This window comes from Carcharodon carcharias, chromosome 30 (assembly GCF_017639515.1).
Source record: "Carcharodon carcharias isolate sCarCar2 chromosome 30, sCarCar2.pri, whole genome shotgun sequence".
Lineage (NCBI taxonomy): Eukaryota > Metazoa > Chordata > Chondrichthyes > Lamniformes > Lamnidae > Carcharodon > Carcharodon carcharias.
Window position 1 is genome coordinate 23,438,946 of NC_054496.1, and position 23,073 is coordinate 23,462,018.

The 23,073-nt window shown below is 52.3% G+C and overlaps 1 pseudogene; it reads left to right on the forward strand.

Moving 5' to 3' along the window:
• Positions 1-1,932: 1,932 nt before the first annotated feature.
• LOC121271438 lies at positions 1,933-2,058 on the forward strand (annotated as a pseudogene).
• Positions 2,059-23,073: the final 21,015 nt, after the last annotated feature.

Consider the following 23,073-nt stretch of genomic DNA (forward strand, 5'->3'; position numbering starts at 1 on the left):
TGTTAAGCCCTCTAAGAATCATATCTGTTTCAATAAGGTCGCCTCTCATTCTTCCAAACTCCAATGAGCACAGGTCCAACCTACTCAACCTGTCCTAATAAGAAAATCCCTCCATACCGGGGTCAACCTAGTGAACCTTCTCTGGACTACCTCCAATGCCAGTATATCTTTCCTTAGATAAGGGGACCAAAACTGTTCACAGTATTCCAGGTGTGGTCAAACTAGTGTTGTGTATAGTTTTAGCAAGACTTCCCTATTTTTATACTCTGTCCCCTTTGAAATAAAGGCCAGCATTTACCTTTCCTATCACCTGCTGAACTTGTACGCTAGCTTTTTTGGGATTCATGCACGAGGACCCCCAAATCCCTCTTTGCTGCAGTTTTCTTCAGTCTTTCTCCATTTAAATAATATTCAGCTCCTCTATTCTTCCTGCCAAAGTGCATAACCTCATGTTTTCCCACATTATATTCCATCTGCCAAGTTCTTACCCACTCACTTAACCTGATCTCAACAAGACCTCAGTGAGCAACAACTCTTTCTTTATTTTTGTTGCCCATCTCTAATTGCCCTCGAACTGGGTGGCTTGCTAGGCCATTTCAGAGGGCAGTTAAGAGTCAACTGCATTGCTGTGGATCTGGAATATAGGGCAGAGGAGGTAAGGATGGCAGATTTCCTTCCCTAAAGGGCATTAGTGAACCAGATGGGTTTTTACAACAAGCCACGACAGTTGTCATGGTCACCATTACTGACACTAGCTTTATGTTCCAGATTTATTAATTGAACTCAAATTTCACCAGCTGCCTTGCTGGGATTTGAACCCCCGTCTCTAAAGCATTAGCCTAGATTTCTAGTCTAGTGGCATTACCACTACACAACATCTCCCTCTATTAACTTGCATTGAGTCAAATAGGAAAAGAGCAAACTCCTTTCTATTCAGTCATTGTATAGAATTATAGTGAGTCATCCATTCCCAATCATTTCCAGTGCACAGAATTGCAAACCCCTTAATTGGGGTTCTATTGGGGCCTTATTGCTTATAGTCACAATGAGCATATCCTGTGTAAAGAATCCAATGGAGAAAACTCCTTCCCTTTAATTCTTATAGACTCCTTTAGACTTTAGAAAATCCAAACATTCACTCACTTAGGAAATTCTCAACCAACACCAGGCTCAATAGGAACTCATTTGAAAGGATAGCGTATTTGTAATTGTGCTGAGATTAAGCCGCTGTGCAATACAATATCCTGGGCATTCATGTCAAATCAAACCGAGATGTTCAATTCACCATCAAAGGTCACTTGGACACAGCAGCACGTTGACCTCGAATCAATTTATGGAGTTTCAGGTTATTGCCCAGTGTTCCTGTTCTGTTTAATTCAATAGAACCTGTGAGGGATTCATTAACTAGCATGGTACAAAGATTTACAGCTAGGTTATTTAGTGTCTGTTAATCCTGAACAAAGTAGAACATTTCCTGACAATGGAGGGAGCTATTCCATAGCGTTTAGCTGTAACATATAACACTCTTTGTCAATAAAAGGACACATCATTCCGCATATTAATCAATAAACGGACAATCAATTTACATACCAATGAATGCTCAGAATACTTTCAAACGAGTTTCTGTTGAGCCTGGTGTTGGTTGAGAATTTCTAATGCTCAGTGTTTGTATATATATATATATATATTTATATATATTTGAATCAATACTCGATCTTTCCACAAAACAATAAATATACATTTAATCTCTTCTTTATAATGAACAAACGCTAAGTAAATAAACAAGGCACAGTCACATGTGATGGTCAATAGCCAACACACAGTCAATTTAAGGTGATTTGCAAGAGAGCCAGAGGCAACATGTGGAAAAGCATTTTTTTACACTCAAGAGGCTAGGATTTGCAATGTACTGCCTGTTAAAGTGGTGGAAACATGCTTACCGGGCAGGGGAGGGACCACGATTATGAAGGTGGTCCTCCCAGGACAAGGCTAGCCCATTGCACTTCGGGTGTGCCGATGCCTGCGATGTCCCCATATGTGTATACTTACCTGGCAAGGGGAGAGACCAGGATCATGGTTGCTTCTGAATGTGGGTAAGTGGTTTTTTCTCGTGGATATCATTTATTTTACAGAGATAAAAACAAAAAAACTGCGGATGCTGGAAATCCAAAACAAAAACAGAATTACCTGGAAAAACTCAGCAGGTCTGGCAGCATCGGCGGAGAAGAAAAGAATTGACGTTTCGAGTCCTCATGACCCTTCGACAGAACTGACTCGAGGACTCGAAACGTCAACTCTTTTCTTCTCCGCCGATGCTGCCAGACCTGCTGAGTTTTTCCAGGTAATTCTGTTTTTGTTTTTTATTTTACAGGGTGGTTTCAGCAGAGGCTCTGGCCTTTTTGCCCTTTGGTGTTGGAAGCTCTTCTGTGCTTTGTTCTCCTTTGAAGGGGCTTTAGTGCCGAACATTGGGAACTTAAAGTGTTGATGGCTGCAACCAGTCATGCCCCAAACCAGGGAGTACGTAATGCCAGTGGGTGGCGGTGACAGACAGCGAAGGAGGTGCACCCACGGATCGGGCCTTCTTCATTAAGAGAATCCTTTTGGAGTCATGTGGATTTGAAGCTGTGGAGATCTACTGCCTGCAGGACTTCCCCAGCGCTGGATACTTCGATGTGACCTTCAGGAATGTTGCTGCCTGCGTCAAGTTCCTGAAGGTGTTTGAGGAGAAGAGAGGCCAGCTGGAGATCAGGATCCTGACGGTGGAGCCGCTCTTTGCTCTGCCATTGCAATGGGACCATGTGGTGACTGTGCATCTCTACAACCCTCATGCCCCTGTCGCCGATGTGCTCACCTTCCTCGCCAGGTACGTCGACAAGGTTGGGAGTTGCACTGAGGTTAAAGACACCTTTAGGATTTGGACCAGTAAACACCAGGTCAAGGTTACGCTCAAGGGGGACGGTAAGGGAACCATCCTCCACCCTCCTTCCAGCTTCGCTATCGGGGGAAACTGTGGCTACCTTGTCTACGCTGGGCAGCCCAAACTTTGTCACTCATGCAGCAAGTCTGGTCATTTGGCGGCCAACTGCAGCACTGTCCTCTGCAAGAATTGCAAGCAGGAATGGTACCGGACAAAGGACTGCAAACAGACTAAGAGCTGCAACCTGTGTGGCGAGGCAGGTCACCTCTACAGGACCTGCCCCAAATGTTGCCTCACTTATGCATAGGCAGCCACAGCCAATGAGAGGGAAGCAGATGAAATGGTCAGTGTCACTACCACCAAGGACACTTGCAACCCTCCAACCATCAAGGTCCCCAGCGAGCACAGTGAAACTAAGGAGGACATGGAGAGAGACAAGATAAAGGGAAACATTGAGGCAGCCGACAGCCTCAGGGGGAATGGATCGGAGAGACTTCTCCAACAGAGAACAATTCAAACCTCGCTCGTTGCACGAACCCCCCAAAGCCCCCTGAGCGGAACATCTCCAATGGGACAGTATAGGACGGTTTCTTCAGCCCATCCAAAGTGAGACAATCTGTGAACACTGTGGGTACGCAGGAGCAGACCAAAGGTCTGGAACTCTCAGAGACAGCAGGTTTGGTAAGCGACAAATGCTTTAAAAATGTGGATAAAGATTGTATCCATTAACGTGCGTAGCATTAAATTTACTACGCGATGTGTTGCGACCTTGGACTACCTTGCCAAAGTCAAAGCTGACCTGTTGTTTCTGCAGGAGTGTGCGATACCGCACCTCAGCTCCCACAGGCAATGGTCACGATGGTGGGTCCCATGGGCCATCGATCTGGTCGGGAGGAAACGACTCACGTTCCTCCAGCCTGGGGATTCTGCTGCGGGGAGGCAACTTCTACCTGTCCCTGGTTTTGAGAAGGATGGGTCTGGCCACGCTGCCGTTGAACGCTCCAAGTAGTTGGACTATGCCATAGCACCTGTCCCTTGTGGAAACATTTATGCAGACAAACACCTTTGACCACAAGTCCATCAGACAGTGGTCGACACATAACGTCCTAGAGACCCTGAGGGAAAAGGAGATGGTGGATCCTGTCGGCTGGTTCCCCGAGCAGACTTTCAAAGTCATCTGGCAGAATGCCTCATCGCCAGAACTTTCCAACAAGCACCAAGATGTAGCTTGGCTGGTGGTGAGACAGACCCTCCCTGTCACATCCTTCCTACACATCATGAGTCTCACCCCCTGCACACGTTGCCCTCGAGGTGGCTGAGGTGGGGACGAGACCATTGTTCACCTCCTTGTGGATTGTGCCTTTGCAAAGAAGGTCTGGAGAGACACACCAAGGCAAACATCAACTGCAACTGGAGGATCATCAACTCGGTGAAAGACGCTCTTTGATCTGCCCGAAACTTGCTGGTCTTCCAGTGCAAAGAGTTGTCCCCGACCGAGTGTTGCAGACTGGCACATTCCAAAGTCCGGGACTACGTGCTGAGGGACACACTAAAGCTTGGGGCAGCTGCTGCAAAGGCCAAATGGGGAAAAGTTGCTGTCTGAGACCTTTCAGCCATAGTGAACCAAGGTGTTGGGAATTCTATAGACCCCTCAGGCTGTATGACTTATATTGAATGTATGCAGTGAATACTACATGTTTCTCAATTGTATTGAAGCACCTCAGAGTGCAACATGATCTATGTAGATAACTTAAATACCATGCACTGTCTGTCATGACCATTTTGAACTGTCTGCAATGTTCATTGATTGTGTTGAAGCACCTCATGATCTATTTGAAAAACCTGAATATGATTGCACTTTTTGTGATGGTCGTTTCAAAATGTTTGTAATGTTCTTTCAGATATTTTATGAACAAAGTGTATTTTTCCAAAAAAAAGTTATAATGGTGGAAACAGATTCAATAGTATCTATAAAGGAAAATTGATAACTATGTCAAGGAGAAAATATTGCAGGAATATGGGGAAAGAGTGGGGTAACTGGATCAGTCAGCTTGCTCAGTGAAAGAGCAGGCTTATATTCGATGGGCTGAATGGTCTTCATCTGTGCTGTATTATTCGCCGGTTTGAGCACCTTATCATTATAATTAATTCATCATTACAGCCAATGCCGGCTACATAATTATCAGTCCTCAATATGCATTTTCCATATTGGGGGAGACAGTGGCGTGATGGTAATGTCACTGGACCCGTAATCCAAAGGGCCAGACTAATGCTCACGGGGCATGGGTTCAAATTAAATTCAATTAATAAAATCTGGAATTGAAAGCTAGCCTCAGTAATAATGATCATGAACCAACATGGACTGGTTCACTAATGTCCTTTAGGGAAGGAAATCTGCCACCCTTACCTGGTCTGGCCTACATGTGGCTGCAGACCCACAGCGATGTGGTTGACTCTTAACTGTCCTCTGGACTAACCTAGCAAGCACTAGGTTCAAGAACAATTAGGGATGGGTAACAAATGCTGGCCTTGCCAGCGACACCCACATCCCATGAAAAAATAAAGGGAAAACAATTTGGCCCCTCGAGCCTGTTCGCCATACAGCTAGATTCCACCTCAATGCCATTAACCCATAACCCTTGATATCTTTAACTTCTAGATATCTATCAATCTCTGTCTTGAATATACTCAACGACTGAGCCTCACTTCAAATTAATACTCAATGCAGAACCAAAACCTTTTACATAAAAATTAAAGAACAGCCAGTGCCTTTTAGATAATAGTCAATATGCAGCCAATCTGTAATCTTTGTAATATGAAAGCCCAATATTCAGCAACTATACCTTCTGCAAAACATAACAGTTGGGCTCAATACTCTGTTGATGAATCTGCAGCCAAACCCTTTTACATTATTGTTGCTACCTGGCATATAGGTGCTCCCTTCTACATAACAATAAGATGATATCAAAGTTACATCATGAAAAAACTGTTCCATGTTGGTGTTTATGCCCCACCTGAGTGTCCTCCCATTTGACTTCATCTAATCCTTTCAGCCAATCCCCTTTAAACACGCAGCATGTGTAGACACTCAATTGTACATCATAAGTAACATTCAATCAATAGCTAGTCACTTCTACATAACAATCAATGTTTAAAAGATAAACAGACAATTCATCTTACATAAACAAAGGTCAATAGATTCCTTTTAGATAATGATCAAGACATAAAACACAAGCAATCCCATTTACAATAATTAATGCTTCATAAACAGATGATTCTTTCAACATAATAATCAATTGTCATTGCACACTAATATCATTCTACATAATCAATATTCATAAATCGCCAATCCCTTCCGCTTAACAATCAATATTTGGTACACAATCTATAACAATTGCAATATAAAAAATGATCACCAACTTATTGAAAAGGTAATATCATTGGACTTCATGAACATTGACAAGAATCTTGTACAGTGTACATTATTGTATTATTGCTGTGTACATTTTCCTAGCCCACACTAAGTCCTGATCACCCACTACCTCATGCTCATTGACTTATATTAGTTTCCAGTCCTTCAAAGCTTCAACTGAAAAATTTTCACCCTTCTTCTGAAATCCCCCCAGTGTCTCACCCTGGCCTTTCTGTGTAATTGCCTCTGGCCCTACAACCATCCAAGATACCCACACTCCACGACCTCTGACCACTTACACACCCCCACTTTTAATTCTTCCAACATTGGCAGTTGTGCCTTCAGCTGCCTTGGTCCCTAATCAATTGAATTCCCTCTCTAAACCTGTCCCCCCCACTCTCTACTCCTTTAAGATGGTCCTTAAAACCTACCTCTTTGATAAAATGTTTGGTCACCTGCCCTAATTTCTCGTTATGCGGCTGGGTGTCAAGTCTTGTTTGACAACGCTCCTGTGAATGAAGCACCTTAGGATATTTTACTAGACCAGTGACACTATATAAATGCAATTTGTTGTTGTTGAGTTATTTGAGCCATGACCTGTGGTAAGTTTAGCATGCTTACGAAGAACAAGTGACTTTGGACCTACAGTTCCCAAAGCTCTCCACCACTGGACTTTTCCTCCCCTCGTGTCTGGGTCTGTTGTAGACTCACTGCTCATATAATAAAGAGCAGTCAGCATGGATTTCAAAAGGGTTTAACCAGCCTTATTTTGAGTTCTTTGAAGAAGTAACTGAAAGGGTCCACAGGATAAGGCAGCAGATAACATTTTTGGGTTTTCGGAAGACCTTTGGTAAGTTACTGCATGGCTAAGATCAGGACATGCGGGGTCAAGGAGCAAGAAATAGACTGGATAGAAATCTGGCCACAAAACAGGAACGAGAGTTGGGTTGAAAGGTCGTTACTCAGTCTGGGAAAAGATGGAAAATGGCCTTCTGCAGGGATCAGTGCTGAGGCCATTATAATTGCCAGTTACATAAATGAATTAGACTGGGGATTCGGAAGAACATTTTCAACATTTATGGAGGACACCAAATTCAGTGAGTGAGTGAGAAAGAGAGAGATAATTGGCTTATTGGAAAAATCATCACGGCAGCATGTGCCAAATTATCCACCACCTTCAACATTCACTCCCTCTGCCACCAACACAAAGTGGCAGCAGCATGTACCATCTGCAAGATGCACTGCAGGAACTTACCAAGGCTCCTTAGATAGTGCCTTCCATAAACTCACAACCTTGACTACCTGGAAATACAAGTGCAGCAGACGCATGGGAACATCACTGCTTGGAAGTTCCCCTCCAAACCACACACCATCCTGACTCGTATCATCGTTCCTTCACTGTCGCTGGGTCAAAACCCTGGAACTCCCTCCCTAACAGCACTGTGGGTGTACCTACACCACATGGACTGCAGAGGTTCAAAAAGGCAGCTCACCACCACCTTCTCAAGGGCAATTAGGGATGGGTAATGAATACTGACCTAGCCAGCGATGCCCAAATCCCATGAATGAATAGAAAAATGATGACAATATAAATAAAACTAGTAATGGTAGTTAATAATATAGTGAAGGTCAATCATTCCAATACTATAGAGGAAAACTGCTGCAACATGCAAAAACCTATTATTAAACATGTAGAATGGAATGTAATTGGCAAATTAGCTCAATACAGAAAAGTCTGAGGTGGTACATTTTTATAGAAAGGTTAAGGAGGTCATATACTCCATGGAAAATAAGTGCCTGAGAGTGGTAGAGGAACTGGCAATAGTGATACACAAATCGCCAAGCACATTAATGCAGGTAAACAATGCAATAACAACCATTCAAAGCACTGGAGTTCATTTCTAAAGGGGTGGATTTGAAAAACAGGGAAGTTATATTAAACTTGCATAGCTGGCAAAGGCAGGGTGGGCTGAACGGAATCTTTCTGTGCTTTATCATTCTATGAACCCTGGTTAAACCACACTTGGTGTACTGTGTACTATTCTGGTCTCAATATTACAAAGGAAAGGTATAGAGGCACTGGAGAAGTTGCAAAAAAAAAAGCAGAAATGAGAGGTTGTATCTGTCAGAGCAATTGAATAAGTTGGGGCTCTTTTCCCTAGAATAGAGAAGACTGAGAGGTGACTTGACAGAGGCTTTATAGATTGTGAAACAGTTTGATAGAGTGGATGCAGAGAAGCTGTTTCATTTGCGCGGGAAACCAGAACTAGATATCATAAATATCAAGTATCCAGTAGAGAACTCAGGAGAAAATTCTTTAGCAAGACAATGGTTGGAAAATGGAACACATTCCCATGAGGAAAAGCTGCCTGGCGAGGAGCGGAGGAGCCACGCTTGACGCAGGTCTGGTAGCTCTCCCAAATGTCTCGCTACTGCAGCAACCACAGGCTAATTGGTAGTTTGGAGAGAGGGCCTCCATTTTGAAGCACCTTCTCCCTCACTTACCTGCTTTCGAGCTGGAAGGCCTTTGGCTTGGTGCTCTAGCTTCGAGAGCCCATCCGTTTGGCGGCCATCCATCTTGTGGGATGATGGTTTGCGCCATGGTGGTCGACCGTGTGCTTAGACATCGCCCGGCCTGGTTCAGGATCTCCACTCTAGCACGGCGGTACCTGACACATTGGCGGCAGAGGGAGACAGTACGGCCGAAATGCCGCTCGATTCTCCGGCCTCTGTTTCCTCCAGGGCCCTCTTCTCGGCCTGTTGAGCTTCTCGGCTCTGCTCACCTCTACCAATGCCCCTCCACACAGTCAGCCTCCAGAGATCATGGCCATCAGCGTTAATGGACAAAATTTTCGGACCCTGTTGGCGTCGGTCGTCAAGGCGGGCGGGGATTGGCGGGGGCACAATATGGGCGAGTAGGCCAAGAATCGGTTTCATGCAGTCGGGAAACCAGTTTGCGACCACCTGCTCCGCCCATCAATGCTGAGCAGGGTTTCCAGTCACCGTGTGTCGGGAACATGGTTTTAATACATTTGCATCTAATTATAAGCCCCGCTGGCCGGAATCATCCCCCCCACGTCAGATTTACCGCCCACGTTGCCAGCTCTTCACAAGGCGTGTTTCACGAATGCCATTAAAAGGTGTGCACCTGGCGACCTGAACTTTGAGAGGACCTCGGAGGTGAGCAGACACAACCTCGCACAGCCCTCACAGGCATCACCCGTAGGACACCAAGGGAGAGGCGCCGCGCCTTCCCGACTGGCTTTCAGTGCTGTGCCGGGGCTAAGGCTCCAGTGTGAGTCAGGCCGAGGTGAGGGGTGGGGCAAGGCAGAACAGGCAGACTGAAGGAAATACTCGAGCACACGCCAGGGGTAGGGGGCAAGGGGGAGGGAAGCAGCCGCGCACTTGGAAAAGCCCGTCAAAAGTGAACATCCTTCTGCAGTGGAGACCGTTCAGCAGTAGCTCTGTTGACAGGTTCGGAGTTGGAGCCTCTGAAGCTTTTCTGTTCCACTCAAGCAACACAAGAGCATGAACGGCCACCAAATGCTCCAGAACTTCTCAACGCCCAGGCACAGCCTGCAAATGAATGTGTTTTAGGGGGAAGCAGAATAATTGGACGACTGGGCAAGTTGTACAACCCCCTTGCTAAAGGTGGCCATGGAGCAGTCACTGCTGGAGGTGCTCACAGCCCCTTGCAATGTCCTTACTCAGGTTTGGACCAGTCTCCCCCATCGTTCAAGCTAACAGTGCAGCCTTGCAGTGTGGGTTAGGAGAATGCCTGTGCCTGAGCTGAGAGCACAGCATGCAGTCCAATGGGCAAAGCTGCTGCCAATCGGTCAATTGGAGTGGGGCATAGGTGGGTGGAGTTTCTGAGAGCCAATGAGCGCACTAATCTCTGGCCATCCAAATGGTGGCCGGCACTCTCCTGCATGTGTGAAGGGGCCTTCAGACTTAACCAAGAGAGGTTCTTAGTACACCCATGCTAACTCATACATCTTTCTTTTTGATCCTCAGGAGCTGAGCATCAGGATCATGGAGCCTGATGATCTAGTGATCTGTCTCATGGCGTACAGGGAGCAGAGAAGAAGGAGAAGAGTGCGGCAGAGGTGCTTGGTTCAGCAAAGGGAGGAGCACCTCCTTCAAGAGAAGGGGGAGGCAGGGCCTGCTGCACATGCAGCTGAAGAGCCATCACTCAGAGTCGCCTCACTAGACCCAGGATCAAGAGATGGCGCCTGTCATTCCTGTAGATGACTGAGAACCAGTGTCTCCGAAGACTGCACATGTCTAGGGAACTGGTCTATCACATATGCCATCTGCTGCAGGATTTGGTGCCACAAGGATGTGGGAGGCATCCACTGCCAGTGGCTCCTTCCAGAGTTCCGCAGGTGACCTGTGCAGGATCTCACAAGCCTCTTCACACAAGTGTATCCAGGGGATGCCATCCTCGCAATAGCACAGGATTTGTGCATTTCGCCCGGGATCAGGAAAGCCAGGAATCAAGAGCGTTGGGATTTGCCCAGATCTCAGATTTCCCACAGGTTCAGGGTACCATCGACAGTACTCATGTGCCACTTAGATCTCCATGTCAACAAGCAGTCAACTACGCCAACCACAAGGGCTTCAACAATGTTCAGCTGGTGTGCGACCACCACAAACGCAACCTGCAGGTCTGCGCATGAGTCCCAGGGAGCACCTACATCCTTAGCAGGTCTCAGATCCCTGATATCTTACAGGGTCCGGAGAGGCTGCAGTGTTGGCTCCTCGGAGACAAGGGCTACCGCAGAGGTCGTGGCTGACAACGCAGGTGCAGGGGCCTCAGGCCGCTGCAGAGCGACGGTATAATGAGGCTCATACCGCGACCCGGACTTTGGTGGAGCAAACAACAGGCGTTTTGAAAATGAGACTCCGGTGACTCGACAGGTCCAGTGGAACACTGCAATACCGTCCCCAGAAGGTGTCGCGCATTATTATCGCTTGCTGAGTTCTTCACAATCTGGCGTTGCATAGTGGGGAGGACCTGGCTGAGGCACTGCACATATCCTCTGATGAGGAGTACGTCAAAGGGGACGATGATGATGAGTCCTCAAAAGTGAGGATGCCAGCGATGGAGCCATCACACTGGCCAGGCAAGGCAGGCTGCTCAGGCTGCCCTCATAGCCACAAGATTCATGGAGGGTGATGATGAAATACATTGAGGGCACTCCTGACATCCTCACCTTGCATTTGTGAACATTTGACTCCTGTGTGGCTAATGGAAGCACAAATACCCTCTGTGAGAATGCTCCTGTCATGGAGACGCTGTGGAGACCCTAATAGTCACTCGATTGCAGGAGGATGATGATGACCTGCAGTGAGGACACTCCATAGATCTTCACACAGCCTCTGAGAATGTCTGACTCCTGTCTGGCCAAGGGCAGCTCTCTTACGCTCTGTGATCAGGGTCATATCATAGAGACACAGCCATGAAACTTTAAAAGCATCTGATCCTTTGTCAGCCTTCAGCACCTGAACCCTTCAGGAGCACAGAGTCACTGGTCACAGATGCTGAAGAGATGGCGCCAGCCCCACCTTAAAGGTGCTGAGAGCAGACAGAGAGAATGAGGGAACTCTGTGACACCTGCCCACTACATTCTGGCAGCAATGACAAGCACCATCGAGGTGCAGGCATCAGTAATGTGTCCAGGGAGTGTGAGGCCGGACCATCACTTTGGTCTGAAGGCTGCACAAAGCACAGGGAAGAGGCCCTGGACTGAGACACCTGCCTTTATCTTGTGCAGAAAGGTTTCACATCTGAATGACAAGATCACTGCTCATCAGAACAAGGAGCCACAGGCAGAGAGACATTCTGGGGAGTTTATTTACAATAGTGAATATTAGATGCAAGTGATTAACATCCATGCCCAGGCTGTGTGACTGTGCCTGGGTGCTCCCCGGACACCCACAGCAGAGGTGGAGGGAGCCTGCTGACCTCTACACCCTGTCTGTGACGACCTTGGCGAGCGCCTTCTGAAGGGCCGAGACCTGGAGGTCCCCGGCCTGCTTTCTGGGTCCTGCTGTGTGGCAGTGGCACCCACCTTGGCCTGTGAAGCTGGAGCTGCTGGGAGAGGGGATTTGGATGGGTCGGACACTCCTGGAGTCAGCTGGATGTATAGCCCTGAGGTGTACACCTTCTGAACCTCCTCCTTATGGGTGCCTAAGGGCACTCCTTGAGGAGTAAGGGTAGCTGGAGTGAGATGGAGCTGCACTACACCCCCTCTCGCGTTGACACCATTGGTGGCCAACTATGGCGTCAGTGATGGAGTTCAGCCCATGTAGCAGTGCAGGAGCGACATCCTGGGCCAAGGTCTCCATGGCAGCCGCCATCCTACCAGTGTTGACCTCAGTGCATTGACATGCCGGCGCTATCACCTCAGACTGAAGGCAGACAGACTCCCCCATCATGCCTTGCAATCTGAGGAGTGCAGTGACATCCCTTCCTGATGCTCCCGAGCTTGTCTTTGCAGTTCCAGCAATGGAGACATGACCGAGTCCAGAGGCTCATCATCTGACTCGGATTCAGCATCGTTCTGATCTCCACCAGCCCTCCGAGTGCTGGGGACCTGGGAAGTCCCTGCCTCCACCTGCTGTGGATCAGATGGTGTTGTGTGCTCACCAGATTGTGATCCCGAGGCTACTCTAAAGCTCGATCCCACCAAGGTGTGTGTCTCTGCGCTGGTGGAGGGTGTGGGTGAGCGCTGTGACGGGACTTCAGGGAGGGTGCTTCCAGATTCCTCTTCAGAGGTTTCTTCGGGGCTTCAGTCGAGGATCTGGATCATGGACTCCCCCCTCGGCAACCTCCCAGATGTGCCTGAGAAAGCAGGGAGAGATAATTAGTGCCCGGCAGGGGATTGTGGAATAGGGGGTCTCACTCACAGCATGGTTGCCTGATAGATGTTGCTGGATCCTCACTTGGTTGAATGCTGCTGACCTCACTGTCGGCACAGGAACGGTCCAGATCATCACTGTCCAGCTGAATAACTAACTCTCCTTTCCAAATCTGTGAGGACCTTGATGTCGGGCATTCCTCCACCAGTCCTTGACTTCGCCCTTTTGTTGTGTGCTAGCTTGTCCTGCATGAATACAAATGGCGAGAGTATAAATTGGACGCCTGCCAGGCCAGGTGATAAGGATGCCCGGCATGCGTGGGTGGTGAGTGGTGCCATGGATGGGATGAGGACACAATCCGGAGGGCAGAGGAAGGCGTGTGTGAGAGAGTGAATGGTGATGTCCCTTGAGCTGGCAGTGAGTGAGGACCCTGTGGGTGTGTGATGGGTTTGTGAGTGTGAGTTGAGGGTGATGGGAAGAGTGACTTACCCTGGTGGAACGGAGGAGATCATTCATCCTCTTGCGGCACTGGGTGGCTGTCCTCTTTTGAAGGGTATTGGCACTGACCACCACTGCCACCGCCTCTCATACGGGATTGGTGACCTTGTTTGCTGGTCTCTGCCCAGAGTAGGGGGGGGTAGAGGACTTCATGGCTAGGCTTCTACTGCATCCAGTGGGTACCCGAGAGAGGCGCCGCTAAATTTGGGGGCAGCATGGTTTCTCCCTTTGGCAGCCATGACTTTGCAGCAGCTTCCGATGCCTTAGAGAGAGAGCCAGCTCCGTGCCGGGACCCCCTTTAAATATGGCGTCTGGGTTACTGAAGGCCTGAGGTGACAGCGGAGCAGGCAAATCCTGCCCGCCAGGGATCCGGCGTGTTTCCCGCGAATGCATTGTTGATGAGGCGGGACGCGCCAGGGAATGGAAGGATACAGCGTGAAAAGCCACCATTGCAGCTGGCGGACAAAACCGCATTTTGTACAAATCTGGGGCGATTCCGCCCAATGCCTTCCACCTTTCGCCACATCTTGCTTGCAGGTGTCCCCTTGTCGTGGGCATATGGACGTCCAACAGGTCGTGATCCTGGTCTCCATGAAGCGCCCTCTCCCTCACTAAGCTGCTTTCAAGACGAAGGCCTCCCATTGGGTCACCAACTTCGAGAGCCCACCCGCCTTCCTTGATTGGACAGCGCCAACCCTCTGACCACTAATTGGCCACCCCAGAATAAGAGTGCAGGCTTCTGACCACCACCCCCCCACCATTTAAACTTGAGGCTGTGAGAAAGCAAGTTCCCTCTTTAAGATTTTGACCCATTAAATCAAAATTTTGAGTTTATAATATTGATTGGGAGTTGACCTATTTTACATTTTCAAGGGGTACAATGAGATGGGGTTCGAGGGGCATATAAAGCACTTGAAAGTTGATTGTAGGCATTGCTGTCATAGTCAGTCAGTCAGGTTGCACTATAGTAAGTGGCCACCCATTCAAAGTACTGGGACAAAGTGCTGGAAGAAAACTCCCTGGTGGACAGCAGCCCAGCTAATATGGTTTTAGAAAATAAGGGGGGGCAAAACTATACTGTATAATTATGTAAACAGTTGAGTGCATTAAGTTCGCAATCCTATCCAAAGCTCAATCCCAATTCATTTTACAGCTTTTATATTGTACAACCCTACAGTCACGGATGGCCCTAACATATCAGCACACGCACAAGGAGCAGCTGTAGGCCATTCAGCCCCTCGAGCCTGCTCCGCCATTTAATAAGATCATGGCTGATCTGACAGTAACCCGAAATCTGCACCTCTCCTCCCATTGATAACCTATCACCCTCCCTGCTTACCAAGAGCTGTGGAATTCACTTAGCTCTGTCTATTACTTGCTGCTTATGCTGTTTGGCACGCAAGTAGTCCTGTGTTATAGCTTCAGCAGGTTGACGCCTCATTTTTAGGTGTGCCTGGTGCTGCTCCTGGCATGCCCTCCTGCACCCTTCATTGAACCAGGGTTGATCCCCTGGCTTGGTGGTAATGGTAGAGTTGGGGATATGCCAGGCCATGGGGTTACAGATTGTTAAAAGCAAAACACTGCAGATGCTGGAAATCTGAAATAAAAACAGAAAGTGCTGGAAAAACTCAGCAGGCCTGAGGTGGGGTGAGAGTGAGTCTGGTGCTGGAGAGTGGGTGGGTCTGGAGGTGAGGTGGTGAGAGTGGTTTTGGTGCTGGGGAGTGGGTGGGTCTGGAGGTGAGGTGGGGTGAGAGTGGGTCTGGTGCTGGGGAGTGGGTGGGTCTGGAGGTGAGGTGGTGAGAGTGGTTTTGGTGCTGGAGAGTGGGTGGGTCTGGAGGTGAGGTGGTGAGAGTGGTTTTGGTGCTGGAGAGTGGGTGGGTCTGGAAGTGAGGTGGTGAGAGTGAGTCTGGTGCTGGGGAGTGGGTGGGTCGGGAGGTGAGGTGGTGAGAGTGGTTTTAGTGCTGGGGAGTGGGTGGGCTGGAGGTGAGGTGGTGAGAGTGGATCTGGTGCTGGGGAGTGGGTGGGTCTGGAGGTGAGGTGGTGAGAGTGGGTCTGGTGCTGGGGTCTGGTGCTGGGGAGTGGGTGGGCTGGAGGTGAGGTGGTGAGAGTGAGTCTGGTGCTGGGGAGTGGGTGGGTCTGGAGGTGAGGTGGTGAGAGTGGTTTTAGTGCTGGGGAGTGGGTGGGCTGGAGGTGAGGTGGTGAGAGTGGTTTTGGTGCTGGGGAGTGGGTGGGTCTGGAGGTGAGGTGGTGAGAGTGGGTCTGGTGCTGGGGAGTGGGTGGGTCTGGAGGTGAGGTGGTGAGAGTGGGTCTGGTGCTGGGGAGTGGTGGGTCTGGAGGTGAGGTGGTGAGAGTGGGTCTGGTGCTGGGGAGTGGGCGGGTCTGGAGGTGAGGTGGTGAGAGTGGGTCTGGTGCTGGGGAGTGGGTTGGTCTGGAGGTGAGGTGGTGAGAGTGGTTTTGGTGCTGGAGAGTGGGTGGGTCTGGAGGTGAGGTGGGGTGAGAGTGGGTCTGGTGCTGGGGAGTGGGTGGGTCTGGAGGTGAGGTGGTGAGAGTGGTTTTGGTGCTGGAGAGTGGGTGGGTCTGGAGGTGAGGTGGTGAAAGTGAGTCTGGTGCTGGGGAGTGGGTGGGTCTGGAGGTGAGGTGGTGAGAGTGGGTCTGGTGCTGGGGAGTGGGTGGGTCTGGAGGTGAGGTGGTGAGAGTGGTTTTGGTGCTGGAGAGTGGGTGGGTCTGGAGGTGAGGTGGTGAGAGTGGTTTTAGTGCTGGGGAGTGGGTGGGCTGGAGTTGAGGTGGTGAGAGTGGTTTTGGTGCTGGAGAGTGGGTGGGTCTGGAGGTGAGGTGATGAGAGTGGGTCTGGTGCTGGGGAGTGGGTGGGCTGGAGGTGAGGTGGTGAGAGTGAGTCTGGTGCTGGAGAGTGGGTGGGTCTGGAGGTGAGGTGGTGAGAGTGGGTCTGGTGCTGGGGAGTGGGTGGGTCTGGAGGTGAGGTGGTGAGAGTGGGTCTGGTGCTGGAGAGTGGGTGGGTCTGGAGGTGAGGTGGTGAGAGTGGTTTTGGTGCTGGAGAGTGGGTGGGTCTGGAGGTGAGGTGGTGAGATTGGGTCTGGTGCTGGGGTCTGGTGCTGGGGAGTGGGTGGGTCTGGAGGTGAGGTGGTGAGAGTGGGTCTGGTGCTGGGGAGTGGGTGGGCTGGAGGTGAGGTGGTGAGAGTGGTTTTAGTGCTGGGGAGTGGGTGGGCTGGAGGTGAGGTGGTGAGAGTGGTTTTGGTGCTGGATAGTGGGTGGGTCTGGAGGTGACGTGGTGAGAGTGGTTTTGGTGCTGGAGAGTGGGTGGGTCTGGAGGTGACGTGGTGAGAGTGGGTCTGGTGCTGGGGAGTGGGTGGGTCTGGAGGTGAGGTGGTGAGAGTGGGTCTGGTGCTGGAGAGTGGGTGGGTCTGGAGGTGAGGTGGTGAGAGTGGGTCTGGTGCTGGGGTCTGGTGCTGGGGAGTGGGTGGGTCTGGAGGTGAGGCGGTGAGAGTGGTTTTGGTGCTGGAGAGTGGGTGGGTCTGGAGGTGAGGTGGTGAGAGTGGTTTTGGTGCTGGAGAGTGGGTGGGTCTGGAGGTGAGGTGGTGAGAGTGAGTCTGGGGCTGGGGAGTGGGTGGGTCGGGAGGTGAGGTGGTGAGAGTGGTTTTAGTGCTGGGGAGTGGGTGGGCTGGAGGTGAGGTGGTGAGAGTGGGTCTGGTGCTGGGGAGTGGGTGGGTCTGGAGGTGAGGTGGTGAGAGTGGGTCTGGTGCTGGGGTCTGGTGCTGGGGAGTGGGTGGGCTGGAGGTGAGGTGGTGAGAGTGAGTCTGGTGCTGGGGAGTGGGTGGGTCTGGAGGTGAGGTGGTGAGAGTGGTTTTGGTGCTGGGGAGTGGGTGGGCTGGAGGTGAGGTGGTGAGAGTGGGTCTGGTGCTGGGGAGTGGGTGGGTCTGGAGGTGAGGTGGTGAGAGTGGGTCTGGTGCTGGGGAGTGGGTGGGTCTGGAGGTGAGGTGGTGAGAGTGGGTCTGGTGCTGGGGAGTGGTGGGTCTGGAGGTGAGGTGGTGAGAGTGGGTCTGGTGCTGGGGAGTGGGTGGGTCTGGAGGTGAGGTGGTGAGAGTGGGTCTGGTGCTGGGGAGTGGGTGGGTCTGGAGGTGAGGTGGTGAGAGTGGTTTTGGTGCTGGAGAGTGGGTGGGTCTGGAGGTGAGGTGGGGTGAGAGTGGGTCTGGTGCTGGGGAGTGGGTGGGTCTGGAGGTGAGGTGGTGAGAGTGGTTTTGGTGCTGGAGAGTGGGTGGGTCTGGAGGTGAGGTGGTGAGAGTGTGTCTGGTGCTGGGGAGTGGGTGGGTCTGGAGGTGAGGTGGTGAGAGTGGGTCTGGTGCTGGGGAGTGGGTGGGTCTGGAGGTGAGGTGGTGAGAGTGGTTTTGGTGCTGGAGAGTGGGTGGGTCTGGAGGTGAGGTGGTGAGAGTGGTTTTAGTGCTGGGGAGTGGGTGGGCTGGAGGTGAGGTGGTGAGAGTGGTTTTGGTGCTGGAGAGTGGGTGGGTCTGGAGGTGAGGAGATGAGAGTGGGTCTGGTGCTGGGGAGTGGGTGGGCTGGAGGTGAGGTGGTGAGAGTGAGTCTGGTGCTGGAGAGTGGGTGGGTCTGGAGGTGAGGTGGTGAGAGTGGGTCTGGTGCTGGGGAGTGGGTGGGTCTGGAGGTGAGGTGGTGAGAGTGGGTCTGGTGCTGGAGAGTGGGTGGGTCTGGAGGTGAGGTGGTGAGAGTGGTTTTGGTGCTGGAGAGTGGGTGGGTCTGGAGGTGAGGTGGTGAGAGTGGGTCTGGTGCTGGGGAGTGGGTGGGTCTGGAGGTGAGGTGGTGAGAATGGGTCTGGTGCTGGGGTCTGGTGCTGGGGAGTGGGTGGGTCTGGAGGTGAGGTGGTGAGAGTGGTTTTAGTGCTGGGGAGTGGGTGGGCTGGAGGTGAGGTGGTGAGAGTGGTTTTGGTGCTGGAGAGTGGGTGGGCTGGAGGTGAGGTGGTGAGAGTGGTTTTGGTGCTGGAGAGTGGGTGGGTCTGGAGGTGAGGTGGTGAGAGTGAGTCTGGTGCTGGGGATTGGGTGGGTCTGGAGGTGAGGTGGTGAGAGTGGGTCTGGTGCTGGGGAGTGGGTGGGTCTGGAGGTGACGTGGTGAGAGTGGTTTTGGTGCTGGAGAGTGGGTGGGTCTGGAGGTGAGGTGGTGAGAGTGGGTCTGGTGCTGGGGAGTGGGTGGGTCTGGAGGTGAGGTGGTGAGAGTGGGTCTGGTGCTGGAGAGTGGGTGGGTCTGGAGGTGAGGTGGTGAGAGTGGGTCTGGTGCTGGGGTCTGGTGCTGGGGAGTGGGTGGGTCTGGAGGTGAGGCGGTGAGAGTGGTTTTGGTGCTGGAGAGTGGGTGGGTCTGGAGGTGAGGTGGTGAGAGTGGTTTTGGTGCTGGAGAGTGGGTGGGTCTGGAGGTGAGGTGGTGAGAGTGAGTCTGGTGCTGGGGAGTGGGTGGGTCGGGAGGTGAGGTGGTGAGAGTGGTTTTAGTGCTGGGGAGTGGGTGGGCTGGAGGTGAGGTGGTGAGAGTGGGTCTGGTGCTGGGGAGTGGGTGGGTCTGGAGGTGAGGTGGTGAGAGTGGGTCTGGTGCTGGGGTCTGGTGCTGGGGAGTGGGTGGGCTGGAGGTGAGGTGGTGAGAGTGAGTCTGGTGCTGGGGAGTGGGTGGGTCTGGAGGTGAGGTGGTGAGAGTGGTTTTGGTGCTGGGGAGTGGGTGGGCTGGAGGTGAGGTGGTGAGAGAGGGTCTGGTGCTGGGGAGTGGGTGGGTCTGGAGGTGAGGTGGTGAGAGTGGGTCTGGTGCTGGGGAGTGGGTGGGTCTGGAGGTGAGGTGGTGAGAGTGGGTCTGGTGCTGGGGAGTGGTGGGTCTGGAGGTGAGGTGGTGAGAGTGGGTCTGGTGCTGGGGAGTGGGTGGGTCTGGAGGTGAGGTGGTGAGAGTGGGTCTGGTGCTGGGGAGTGGGTGGGTCTGGAGGTGAGGTGGTGAGAGTGGTTTTGGTGCTGGAGAGTGGGTGGGTCTGGAGGTGAGGTGGGGTGAGAGTGGGTCTGGTGCTGGGGAGTGGGTGGGTCTGGAGGTGAGGTGGTGAGAGTGGTTTTGGTGCTGGAGAGTGGGTGGGTCTGGAGGTGAGGTGGTGAGAGTGAGTCTGGTGCTGGGGAGTGGGTGGGTCTGGAGGTGAGGTGGTGAGAGTGGGTCTGGTGCTGGGGAGTGGGTGGGTCTGGAGGTGAGGTGGTGAGAGTGGGTCTGGTGCTGGGGAGTGGGTGGGTCTGGAGGTGAGGTGGTGAGAATGGGTCTGGTGCTGGGGTCTGGTGCTGGGGAGTGGGTGGGTCTGGAGGTGAGGTGGTGAGAGTGGGTCTGGTGCTGGGGAGTGGGTGGGCTGGAGGTGAGGTGGTGAGAGTGGTTTTAGTGCTGGGGAGTGGGTGGGCTGGAGGTGAGGTGGTGAGAGTGGTTTTGGTGCTGGAGAGTGGGTGGGCTGGAGGTGAGGTGGTGAGAGTGGTTTTGGTGCTGGAGAGTGGGTGGGTCTGGAGGTGAGGTGGTGAGAGTGAGTCTGGTGCTGGGGAGTGGGTGGGTCTGGAGGTGAGGTGGTGAGAGTGGGTCTGGTGCTGGGGAGTGGGTGGGTCTGGAGGTGAGGTGGTGAGAGTGGTTTTGGTGCTGGAGAGTGGGTGGGTCTGGAGGTGAGGTGGTGAGAGTGGGTCTGGTGCTGGGGAGTGGGTGGGTCTGGAGGTGAGGTGGTGAGAGTGGGTCTGGTGCTGGAGAGTGGGTGGGTCTGGAGGTGAGGTGGTGAGAGTGGGTCTGGTGCTGGGTCTGGTGCTGGGGAGTGGGTGGGTCTGGAGGTGAGGCGGTGAGAGTGGTTTTGGTGCTGGAGAGTGGGTGGGTCTGGAGGTGAGGTGGTGAGAGTGGTTTTGGTGCTGGAGAGTGGGTGGGTCTGGAGGTGAGGTGGTGAGAGTGGGTCTGGTGCTGGGGAGTGGGTGGGTCTGGAGGTGAGGTGGTGAGAGTGGGTCTGGTGCTGGGGTCTGGTGCTGGGGAGTGGGTGGGTCTGGAGGTGAGGTGGTGAGAGTGGTTTTAGTGCTGGGGAGTGGGTGGGCTGGAGGTGAGGTGGTGAGAGTGGTTTTGGTGCTGGGGAGTGGGTGGGCTGGAGGTGAGGTGGTGAGAGTGGTTTTGGTGCTGGAGAGTGGGTGGGTCTGGAGGTGAGGTGGTGAGAGTGGTTTTGGTGCTGGGGAGTGGGTGGGCTGGAGGTGAGGTGGTGAGAGTGGGTCTGGTGCTGGGGAGTGGGTGGGTCTGGAGGTGAGGTGGTGAGAGTGGTTTTGGTGCTGGAGAGTGGGTGGGTCTGGAGGTGAGGTGGTGAGAGTGGTTTTGGTGCTGGAGAGTGGGTGGGTCTGGAGGTGAGGTGGTGAGAGTGGGTCTGGTGCTGGGGAGTGGGTGGGTCTGGAGGTGAGGCGGTGAGAGTGGTTTTGGTGCTGGAGAGTGGGTGGGTCTGGAGGTGAGGTGGTGAGAGTGGGTCTGGTGCTGGGGAGTGGGTGGGTCTGGAGGTGAGGTGGTGAGAGTGGGTCTGGTGCTGGGGTCTGGTGCTGGGGAGTGGGTGGGTCTGGAGGTGAGGTGGTGAGAGTGGTTTTAGTGCTGGGGAGTGGGTGGGCTGGAGGTGAGGTGGTGAGAGTGGTTTTGGTGCTGGAGAGTGGGTGGGTCTGGAGGTGAGGTGGTGAGAGTGGGTCTGGTGCTGGGGAGTGGCTGGGCTGGAGGTGAGGTGGTGAGAGTGGTTTTGGTGCTGGAGAGTGGGTGGGTCTGGAGGTGAGGTGGTGAGAGTGGTTTTGGTGCTGGGGAGTGGGTGGGTCTGGAGGTGAGGTGGTGAGAGTGGTTTTGGTGCTGGGGAGTGGGTGGATCTGGAGGTGAGGTGGTGAGAGTGGGTCTGGTGCTGGGGAGTGGGTGGGCTGGAGGTGAGGTGGTGAGAGTGGTTTTGGTGCTGGGGAGTGGGTGGGTCTGGAGGTGAGGTGGTGAGAGTGGTTTTGGTGCTGGAGAGTGGGTGGGTCTGGAGGTGAGGTGGTGAGAGTGGTTTTGGTGCTGGGGAGTGGGTCTGGTGCTGGAGGTGAGGTGGTGAGAGTGGGTCTGGTGCTGGGGTCTGGTGCTGGGGAGTGGGTGGGTCTGGAGGTGAGGTGGTGACAGTGGGTCTGGTGCTGGGGAGTGGGTGGGTCTGGAGGTGAGGTGGTGAGAGTGGGTCTGGTGCTGGGGAGTGGGTGGGTCTGGAGGTGAGGTGATGAGAGTGGGTCTGGTGCTGGGGAGTGGGTGGGTCTGGAGGTGAGGTGGTGAGAGTGGTTTTAGTGCTGGGGAGTGGGTGGGCTGGAGGTGAGGTGGTGAGAGTGGGTCTGGTGCTGGGGAGTGGTTGGGTCTGGAGGTGAGGTGGTGAGAGTGGGTCTGGTGCTGGGGAGTGGGTGGGCTGGAGGTGAGGTGAGAATAGGTCTGCTGGTGGAGTTAGAGTGGGGCTGCAGGTGAGGAGTGGGTGGGTCATTATGTGGGGAAGGGAAGAAGTGTTTACTTACAATGGCCCAGGATATGGTTACAGTACAAAAGGAGGCCATTGAGCCTAGTGAGTCCACACTGGCTCTCCGCAAGGGCAGTTTAAACAGTTCCATTCCCCAACCATTTCCCTGTTGCTCTGCAATTATTTTTCCATTCAGGTGCTTATTTATCAATTCCCTTTTGAAAGCCTCAGTTGAATCTGCCTCCATTGCGCACTCGGGCGACACATTCCAGACCTTGACTACGCCCAGTGTAAAAACAAAAAGTTTTTATTGATATTGCCTTGATTCTTTTGCCAATCACCTTAAATTGATATCCTCTGGTTCTGTGAATGGGAACAGTTCCTCTGAATCTCGGCAGCTCAGTTGGTAGTGCGAAGTAACAAGGCCCTGGGTTCAAGTCCCACTCTGGGCTGACACTCCAGGTATTTCCTATTTAAAGCATTATTTTTTTTTTCATTTTAGCATAGTTTGTAAATAACTGAACCTCCCCGAACAGCACTGCCTCCATTTCTGTTTTAGTGCCGTTACTGAGCATATATCAAAGAGCTGTGCTGTAACTGCTCATACTCAGTTTTTAAAAAAAAATAACACCGTCATTTCACTCACCGCCTCTCCCGGTTCCCTCACTGCCCCCTGCTCACCACCTTGCTTGAGGGACGATGAGCAGGAGGGCGTCGGGGGTGGGGTGAGGTGGGGGGTCAGATAAGGAAAGAGGCGAGTGGGAGGGAATGAGTGGGAGGGAGTGACGTGGGCAGTGAGACAGAGGGAAGTACAAAGAGTAATATGTTAGTGAGAGTATTAAGTAGAAAGAGGATTTTTGGACCAGTTCAGTTCAAGGCAGCCAATAGACTTTTAATGTACAAATT